Raw genomic sequence first — 10,584 nt, 5'->3', positions numbered from 1 at the left:
TCTAAAATTGTCATGAAACCCATTTCCCCTCAGGATAAATCCTAAAGAGTGGTTTTTTTAAAACAAAAAAGTATCTTGTGTCATTTTAACATATTTTACATGTGTATAAATAGGACATTATTAAAATGTTCAACATAAATATCTTATTTAAACTAACACACCCTTTATACATTGTTGTTTTGTTTATATACGTCTATCCTTTTCTTTTAAATATATATTAGATTTCATTCTCTAATGGAGCAATTGTCACAAAAGCCATTATGAATAAAGTATTCTTATTCTCCGTGTTGCAAGGATTCAAGTTCTTTTGAAAGCCTTGGATTGCAATTAGCCAAACAAAGAGCGAGTGTGTAGGTGTGTGTTGTCTTGTGTCCTACTGTTCCTAACAATGTATCAGTACTTGAGAGAGAGCGTCTCACCAATTAGCGGGCCAGACCCTTCTGTTCTGTTTGAGATCAGAACAATGTGTTCTACTGCAACATTGTTCCTTCTAACTTAGTAGACTATTTCAAGCTAGCAGGCTACGCCGTCTTGTTGTCCTCGTGCTTTGGGGTGAAATGAATCAGAAACAAAGCTCACGTGGAAAACGTCTTAATGACTTTTAATTACCTTTGCCAAAGTGCGAATGATACACGGTCACGCTAATCCATCTTACGCCAACAACAAACCGAACTAATGCCCTCGTTTAGAAATAACTCGGGGAGGAGAATTTAATTGGTTAGCAGGTAATGTGAAGATAACAATTCCCACTCGCTTATATAAGTTCCTGCGACATAAAGATCTGTTTATTGTGAAAATCACGTCTTCTACCACAACAACAAATTGATAAGAAAGTGGACGAGACTCATCCAACGCAAAGTGTTGAAAGAAGTCACGCAACCTTCAAGATCAAAGATGATGCGTTTCACTGAAAGCTAATTCATTTCCTCATCAGTGCCGCATTAACGACTATACGTGTAAAACTAACCTTTGCACGGCCGCAGAGTACGTCAGTGTTAAATCACGCACGCGTGGGAAGGCAGTCTTTGCAATACGGCAGATCCTTTTCTGTTCTATTCACTCGTCTTACTCCTCTTATTCCACGTACAATACGCTTCTAAAATGGAGGAGCTGAAGGTTGGGGTGAGACATGAACTATAGCTGAATCTTGTGTAGCAATTACAGATTACATTTTTAATTAGACATTCCCTTTAACTGCTTACATCAGAGGGTTCTAGCATTTATTCACGTTATTTGTGTGAAAATATATTTACCGAAAAGCCTTTTGGCAGATTGGTTCACGACACAGATTTGTACACATGTTTACGCTGCTTCGAGCTGTTGTCTGAATTCAAAGACGTGTTAGAGGATTTTAGTGTTCTGGTAAAGAGGACAAAATAATAGTAGTTAATGGCTTTTCTGTGCAAGAAATGTGGCTAAATAATGAGTTTGTAGCTCTAAAACAAGCTGAATACATACTTTTAGAAGATACATTTTGGACTAATTGGACAACACCCATCTTGAAAAAGTCCTTCCTCCCACGCTAATCTTCTGGCTGATATCACGTCCCCACTCTGGTCCTCTGCAAACCTTACGCACCAAATCAATGCTGTTGGAATCATTCCGAAATCATTTATTTTTCTCAAAGGATATTTAAGATGATGTGAAATAGCACTGTTTTGTCCTCAAAGATGTGAAGCGGGGTTGCTAACACCTCCGCGCTGAAGGTCGCACATTAATGCATCGATCACACTCGGGGAAAAATGAGATACTTGTCGTGATTGAATCATGCCGGTAACCCTCCTCCCATCGAACTGAATCAGATGGAAGTGTGATAATCAATAGGAAACAGCAGCAGAAGAGAGGATGGAGGATCCTACACACCTCTCCTAAATGCTTTGACAATGCACTTTCTCTTTGAGTTCACAGCCAGCAGAGAGGCCCTTGTTAACCCCCCACAGGAACAATGTGTCTGGATCTCACAGGGTCAGAAGCTTCACAGCAAGAAGCCTTGAAAAGAAGGTAAAACTAGCACACAGGCCACATCCTCACATTGGCTCTGTACTGTTCCTCTACTTCACACCCACCTCACAACCACCCACCTTCAAACACATGTCTCTCTGATCTCTCTAATCTCTAGATGTACAACATCACTCCTCCTCCTTTTGCAGGCTTCTATATGAATGCCAGAGAAAGTGGAATAATATGAAGGATAAAGTTTCTAAAGGAACTCTTGCACTGTACATGGTGAAAAAGTTTCGAGAGTGATAAGAATGCATCGGCCTGCTGCTTTTGGTTGTGGCTCAAAACAAAATGGATTTCTCTTTTGTTCCCAACACTTTCATTTGGCTGCCAACGACCCTTCATGGTTATATGTTGTTTACGATGATGAAAATGGTAGCCAATCATAGCGCACACTTGCTGGAAGTACCAACAGATGTGCTTAAGGCCATTTCCTTGTGTGCTACCTGTCAGTTTGAAGTCTTTTCTTTCTAAAATAACCACTTTCCACAGAAGCGGCTTTGTTTCCAGCCTTGAGCACATTGAGCACTTTTGGCTCAGCCGGCGGGTTTTAAAATAGGTTTGAAAAGCCCAACATGGAGTCATTAAGTTAAGGTAACAACTCTTTCTGTATCTTTCGGGTCCCTCCATGTTAAAATACATCAGTAATGTAACTAGAAAACACTCAAATGGATACAGCAATATGAGGATTTGACCTCTCTTCCAGGTGGTCTGCTTTATGGTTGCTCCTCTGGCTTTCACTGTAGTCTCTGAGGTGAATGAGCTTGGCAAGGTGAGAAAACGTCCTTCCTCCCCCCCTCTAACGTCTCTCTGGGCTCGCAGTGCTTCCTGACAGCGGGGGCTTCAGAGTCCCTTGTGTCGTTTCCAATTCAATTACAGCCTCCTTTGCGACACCCTACAGCACTGCGCATTTTCAGGTGTCCCTTTCAAAGACGAACCCTTTCACCTGGCAAAGCACACAAGTTCAGAGTGATCAAACAGTCCCACACTTTGATAATCTGTCCTCTGCCATCTTCAAGTGGTGGGTAATGAAAGCGGGGGAGGGGGTACGATCCAAGCTGTGGTATCCCTTTCATAATGCCCTTCATTGGACGGCCAGGGGTGATGAATAAACAACGGAGCGGCGTCACAGGCGCAGAGTCGAGGCGGGCAGATCGTAAATTGGTGTTGCTCTGGAGGAGGGTGGGGGTTACGCCGCTCATGACTGAAAGGGTCACACAGTGAGACTGCTGGAGACACTTATTATGCTGGAGGTGTGATGGAGAGGAAGGAGGAGGGAGCGCTGAATGGCAGGGCTGTCTTGGGGTTATGTTGACTGCTGGACCCTGTGATCATAGGGAGCCCCCGTGGGGAGATGGGGACCTAGAAACAGCTCCCTCTGCGAATGTACTCTTTTTGTGTGAATGTGCGTGTGTGTGTGTGTGTGTGTGTGTCCAGGTGTTGGTCTGTGGGCTGCAGGTGGTTCTCCTGTATTTCCGAGAGGGCTCGGCGAGATGCACATTTGCAAAAATCGCTGCAAGGTCAGAGCGGGGCTCGTTGCTCAGTGTCAAAAAGGAGGACAGGAAGGAGGGCGGTAGGTGGGGTGTGAGGAGAGTCATCATTGTCTCCGGGGGGGGGGGATCAAAGCCCTTGTTGAGTCCTTGAACTCCTTTCTTTTTTTGCCTGCTCACAAACTCAAAAATAAACGCCGGCCTTTCTGAAACACAGTCTTGCAGACACGGTTTTATGGATGATATCTTATGTGCTCTCACTCTATAGCAGAGCAGGGGGCAACAATCAAGGTGACATTCATTCTTGCAATGAATTAAACACCTATCAAGTGCTAGTTATACTATTCAAGGCTGCTATAACGAGCTGCCCTATGAATGAATGAATGGCTGATGTCACGGCGCCTCTTCCACTACATATAGCCTATGGCCAGAATCAAATACACTGGTAGTATAATATGTACAGACACTGGCCCGCTTAGGCCAGTAAGCACTGATTACAGATCACACAAATCACATTGGAAGTAAGAAGGTTCCAAAAGACCTAGCCAAAGCTGTCATGCATCGGCCAGAAGGCTGTCAGATTACCTGCAGTTGCCAGAACAAAACCAAGAGACACACTCAAGACGACGATGATTCGGATAGGAATGATCATTGTGCACTTGATATTCTCAGCGTTTCCTCCCTTTTTGTGTCCAGTTGGAATTAAAATTACTTCAAGATCAAGTGTCACTTCAACTAAAAGCGTTCAAGCCCACAGCTGTGCCACAGCATTGGCCCCTTTAAAATGAAATTAGTCCTAGAACCCTTTTACATAACATACCACCAACACAAAGTACTTAGTATTGCTAAGCAGCCCACTCTCAAGGCACCAGAGGACGGCTACAAAGCCTTCACTCCCACGGAATAAGAGTGGAGAGTGAGCCTGTGTGGCAGAGTGCTTACGTCCAGAGAAATAGAACTTGGAAAGTTTAGGTTGTCTTTTGTTAGTTCAGTCGAAGCCAGCAAACAGTTGTTCCGAGATGTAAAGTGGGATGTCAACATGTTACAAAAGACGAACGGTGGAACTGAAAACTCGCAGATAAACATGGGGGAAAAGACACTTTCCTTCCTTTGTCATTCTTTTGATCGTTTTCACTGTGTTTCTTTCCCCACTCTGCCCCTAGTCCTTTTTACTTTCTCTCTTCAAATGGCTCGGCAAATGACCCTAGTTGATACAGGCGGCTATAATACATGGGCAACCACAAATCTGCCTTTAACCTGGTTTTTAATTGTATGCCCCCATCTCAAAACACTATTGTACCAAAGTCCAATCGCCAATTAAAGTGAAGGAATTGCCAGAGTGAAATCCGCCTCATGAAGGAGGCTGTCAGTATGTGGAGGTTGCTCTATTCATCTACAAAGTTGAGCCTTTATCAGACCGATGCATGGCATTTGAATACACAAAAGACTAAAGGATTTGGGTAAGGAGAAGCACACACTAGTTCATTTCAACATCAAACAGCACTGTTCAAAGAGATAGTGTTCTGTGTCTGAAAAACCTCCAGGAAATGGAAGGAGAAGAAAGTGGCGGGACGAGCGGCGGGGGTAAATGGTCAAAGCAGAAGTTGGCAGAGGCTTTGCTATGCAAGAGGAGCAGAGATGAATAATGCATGGACTGCTCACTGAAGACACTTGTGCCGGCATGTCACTCTTTGGAGGAACATTTTCATTTTCAAGCACTTCCACCTTGATACCTTGCCATCAAAGGTCAAGCTCAGACATCATCAATCAACCTCCAGCGTGCGTACACCACTGGCAGGCTTTCTACGTTATATAAGGCTCTTATTCAAAGGGCAAGTTAGCGGACCCTTAAAGCAGCAGGGTTCATTTACGCAGCAATGAAACAACGTTAACAATTCTCCATACTCTTTGAATCAAAATGGTGTATTCTTTTGGAAGATTCGATTATTAAAACATCAGGGTCAATCTATCGGGAACATGAGACTACGTTTCCTGGACCTAGGGATCAAGACCATCCGAAACCAATTTTTTTGAGGTATTGGACCAAAGTGTTGGACCATTGCACCCAAGTAGTTCGTACTACATGTCTAAAGGCAAATTGGTTTAGTCCAAACTTCCAGAAAGCATATTTCAGAAGGGTTCCTTTTTAATTTCACTTATAATCCAATTGAATACCCGTTTCATAGGAATATCTATCAAAAGTATAAAAGTATGATTGAAAACCAGTGGAGACTGAAATGACAGAATCAGATGTACAGCAGGCAAGAGAACATATTTTACTTTTTAATAACTTCTAAAGTCTTTGAGTTAAAAAATAAATTGGAGATGTGTTTGGGGGATTCATACGCCGTTAGATTATTCAAATAGCACTTCAGTTGAAGCAAACTGACACATGGGAGTTTAGGGTGAAACAAACACACAACATCTCCATTTGATTCTGTTACTGTGAAGTCTGGAACAATGCGCACAAGTTATAGCAGAACTGTGATGCTGAAAGAAAGCAGAAGAGTTAAATCCTCAGACATCAACTGGTGACTGACTGCTTATGGACTCCTCACAAGGATGTGTCAGCCAGACACTTTAAATCCGCAGCAAAGTGAAATACAACTCCCAGAGATCCACTCCAGCGATTTCAAAACAAAAGCAGCTCGCGACCTTCACTTTAAATGAAACCTTCATTTGTCAAGAGATGCTCTGACTGGTACAGCTATCAAGTTGATGAGCTCTAGCAACAGACAGAAAACTAAACGCTGCTCTACACTGTGCCGCATTGTGCTGCTTTCAAAGGCCAGTGTAAACACCATTTGCTGCTCCTTTCAGATGTAACCTTGACCACGAGGTTCAGCACACTTCACATGCAGCGCGGGCGACGGGGTTGAAACGTTGCAAGGGGCACAGCCTCTGATTGAAGTAGACACCGCCTCCACACCGCCGGTTTAAGCACAGACTCATTGATTCGTCTTATTGATATTTCCAAGGACCGCTTTGGATTAGCTTAACCTGCTCAGAGGGAAATGAGTGGAATTGAATGACTGGAGCGACCTGCAGAAAACAGATACTATGCACGTTTGCAGAGAGAGTTTTCTTCTGCATGTACAACAAAATATCAGTATTGCCTTCACCTCCACTGAACCAATGAGCCACGGAGCACCCTGACCCCCCTATGTTTCTCCGTGACTCCAAAGGAAACTTAGCTGAGCCTTGTTGAATATTCTGTTGTCTCAACGGCTTGAATCCCTGTAGTGGGTCGGCAGCACTCTCACCACGTGTGTCTACTAGCAAGGCCAGTTCTCAGATGTGAACCGTTGCTATTAGAAACACTCCCCTACTGTAGAAGATTGAAGCTCAAACACTATCTCCACAAATGAGTCCATAAATTCTATCCTTGAAAAGCCAAACAAGACTCAACTCAGAGCACAACCGGCTATAATCAAACTACTGTATAAATACATTGTGCTATTGATGCTACAGTGAGGTTACACTGTCTGCTATCACTGACACAGCAACCTCTTCCAAGTTAAATGAGAGCCTGATTTGCATTTACTATCTGACCCCGGCGTGATCTCCCACCCAGCTGACCCCAGATATGATTTGAAATCTTGTACATCAGCAGAAAGCTGTCCTGTGGGGAGGCTGCTGTGATTCATGCCCCAGCCAAGACAAATAACGTGGCCTTGAATTAATCTCCCTGTCATCCCACTAAGCACTGAGAACCTGCGAGGTGCCTCCACAGTCTTCCAGCTGCTGCTTTTCAAAGTGCTGAGATCTTATTGTTGGAATCTGGAGCCTTGTGCTGCTGGCCGATTGAAAGCCCACCACGGTTTCATTTAATCTGACAAGTATAATCTTTTAAGATTGCCCTAACCCGCTGTGAGGTTTGAAAAGCTTATGACAGACTTACTACATTGATCTGAAGACACTTGAAGAGGCCATACTGTTGTGCCTATGGCGTAATCACAAATAGAGCCTTTGAAATAGAATAATGCCAAACAATGCCCGTCAGTCAGCGAGTCATCCGTGCGATAAAAGCTTAATCGTTTTATCGTTGCTTCAAAATGGTGCGGTCTGTCTTTGTGTGTCTGTAAATCCTCCAGCACTGATCGTTTAATGCAACCACAAAAGCTGCCGTGGTGGATGTAGTAGAGATTGAAACGGGGAATGTTTTATAGGGAATACACAATGGATAAATGACTGTTTTCATTGACAATGAAAGCCATTAAGTAGAGTTCATACAGTCTGGAGTGCACACACACATTCTCTCACACTCATCAAGTGCTTTACCTCCCACTGCGCCACAATGGATTTCCCCCGAGGCCGGCATTCAAGGTTTATGCTCGTAATGACCCACACTAATTCAACGGTGATTGATCAGCGGAATCAACTAATGAGTTACAGCCCCCACGGCAAGACGGAGACCTTTGTCTCTGGGGATTGTCCATGAGGGTTGTGCTCCCTGATGTCTCGCTGTGTGGTCACATGACTCACAGATATCTCACTGCGTTCTCCTGAACACACCGAGATACAAACTGTGTCCTGTGTTCGCACTTTACTCCAAAAGGTTGTCCGCTCGCCACAAGCACAGCCAGGGAAGATATACGACTTGGTGGCATAATGTATTCATAGGGGAAAAGATTGAGAAATTGGTCTTGAGACATGATAAAGTGCCCGCTGAGGTGTCTTTGAGAAATGATGATGAAGCTGTGAAGCCTGGAGCTGGATCGCCACGTTCTGTTCAATTAGCCTGCAACTCTGCTGGTAGACTAACACTTGGACTGGCTGAGCAATGAATCCATCCGAAATGTATTCTAGAGAGATAGTCGGCATTATGATGAAATCAAAGGAAATATCTTGAGTCTGGTGGCGGTATAAGCTCATTCTGATGCAAAGATAAGTCTGTATTCTTGAATCCACACTTTATGCATGAGTTCCTTGTTAAGACAAGCAATTAAAGACAGAGCAATGTGTTTTTATGTAAGGAGACGGCTCATAGAGGAAGATGAATTATGTTAGCACATTCTTATATTTTGATCTGTGTCAGCGAGCTGCTTCTGCAGTGCAATAACTACAATTCATCACAGTGTCATTTTATTTCACGAAGAAGAAATCAATTCCTCCGACTTGTCAGAAGAATTATCTCCAGGGTTGATTGAATATTTTAAAAGAGTGAGTTTTCTAAATGAAAAGAGTGGGTCAAGTGGTGCTTTTCACTCTTTTGATATACTCAGACTGAACAGAGTCCTGATGTGGGGAAGCAGTTCAAAGAAGATACCGACCGTTCTTCCCCAGGGCGCATCAATACATCCACTCCTTTTCTCTAAATATTTCACATGTGTGAATCACCCATGCATTCAGATATTACATTCGAGCTACACTTGTGTGGAGCAGCCATTTGTAGTGTGCTTGATTAGCTTTAAACTAAATGTTGTTCTCCTCCTCCGCTACTTCAACAAGATGAATATGATCCACTGGAACCAGAGGGGTTTCCATTCTCACTGACAATGTCCTTTATTTCAATGACCTCTCCTGAACATCCTCTTGAAGCTCCCCTTTATTGATGAAACTGGAATGTCTCTGTGATTACTGATTTGAATGCAGCCAGAAACACAATGTGTCTGGGCTGCAGAGCTGAATGACATTATCACACTCTTCAAAATGCTAATTATATGCAGATTTGTAGTGTGATTCATGTATTCATTTGGCATGCTGAGAGGTGATTAGGTGTGTGGGAGTAAGCAGCAGTCACTAATGCTCAGCAAAAGCTAAAAACAGCACGGTGAGGGGAAGCAAAAGGCGGCAATTTCTTTTACTCGTGTGAGATTTGACCTTTTCGCCGAGTCCCTGCCCGTGGCGCTAAGGATGCTCGCATATGAAGGGGATTTGAACTTTAGCTCGCAGGGAGCATCTGACATATGTATGCTTACTGTTTGTGTCTCTGCCGGCGAGTGCGGAGGCACTTCTTAATGTCTTATTTCAGACACATTATTTTGTTACAATACCCAAGAGCAACCGTACACGGAACACCGTCCTCACACACCGGAGGAGCACACTGTGGCCAGGGGTGCATGCTATTAAAGATACGTGTAGTCGTTTATATTAATACTGGTGAAACATTTACAATTCTTAACACAAGATTTATTCTGCAGTAAAGAAAAAAACTACTTCTACATTCATTTGTATCATTTTTGTTGTGTTAAGGAAGTAACCAGGTTAAAGTTACCTCTCTAATATTGTTCTATATTGCTGTGAAAACATCTCGAAAAAACTGTATTTATTTGATTTTCTGTCCAAAAAGGGCATTTTTCAAAACAATACTGATCATGTTTGGCCAAGCTAAACAATGAGAGAGTTGCACAACACACAACTGTATGTTTGGACTTTTTAAACTAAAATGACACTTCATATTGTGATAGTTCATTGTATCAATAAAGCCAACCAGTAGGAAACGTTAGGCGATCTCTCTCGTTTAGATAACCAGCCCGGTCTCACGCCATTTGGTGTGATAGGCACGAAATGTAATCTATTGATTCGTGTTCACCACACCATTTGTTCAGTGTCACACAGAACGATTTTAAAAGCAATGTATTTCTATTGGTAGTATGTTTCTTGCCTGCACCAAATAATAACAAATTAGGAGAAAACAGATTTCAGTATTCTGAGGCTCTGTGCCGCATTTCTTTTCCTCACGGACGGCAAAAAAAGTCTGACATTATAAAATGTAATATAAAAACAATAATCGTGGCTTGATATTGAGTAAGAAAATGTTTTTATGAACCCCACAGCTTCTGGTCTTCCAAGACCCGACCGGACAAAAAGACGTGGTGCAGGCACGAAGCACTACCAATAGTCAGGTAACGGAGATAACGTCCCAACAGTGCTCAGCTGTAGGAGCATATCATTTCCATATCATATTCATTCATCCATATATTTTCTAAGATAGACAAGTACCCCTATCTACAACAAGCTCCTTTTCCCTTATATCATACAAGAGAATCTGTAATAAACTGCATATATTAGTGTGTTGCTGTAAAGCATGAGAAAGGGAAGGGGAAAGGAACTGGAAGCACCTCTCTTCAGTTTACTCATTCCCTTTGAT

The 10,584-nt window shown here is 42.9% G+C and overlaps 1 protein-coding gene across 2 annotated transcripts in view; it reads right to left on the bottom strand.

Moving 5' to 3' along the window:
- LOC117546728 (beta-1,3-galactosyltransferase 1-like) overlaps positions 1-10,584 on the bottom strand; it is a 73,195-nt gene that overhangs the window by 26,158 nt on the left and 36,453 nt on the right. The gene's annotated exons all lie outside the window — the stretch shown is intronic.

Source organism: Gymnodraco acuticeps, unplaced genomic scaffold, assembly GCF_902827175.1.
Source record: "Gymnodraco acuticeps unplaced genomic scaffold, fGymAcu1.1, whole genome shotgun sequence".
Lineage (NCBI taxonomy): Eukaryota > Metazoa > Chordata > Actinopteri > Perciformes > Bathydraconidae > Gymnodraco > Gymnodraco acuticeps.
Note: the sequence above shows the minus strand (reverse complement) of the source record. Positions and strands in the feature narration are given on the sequence as shown.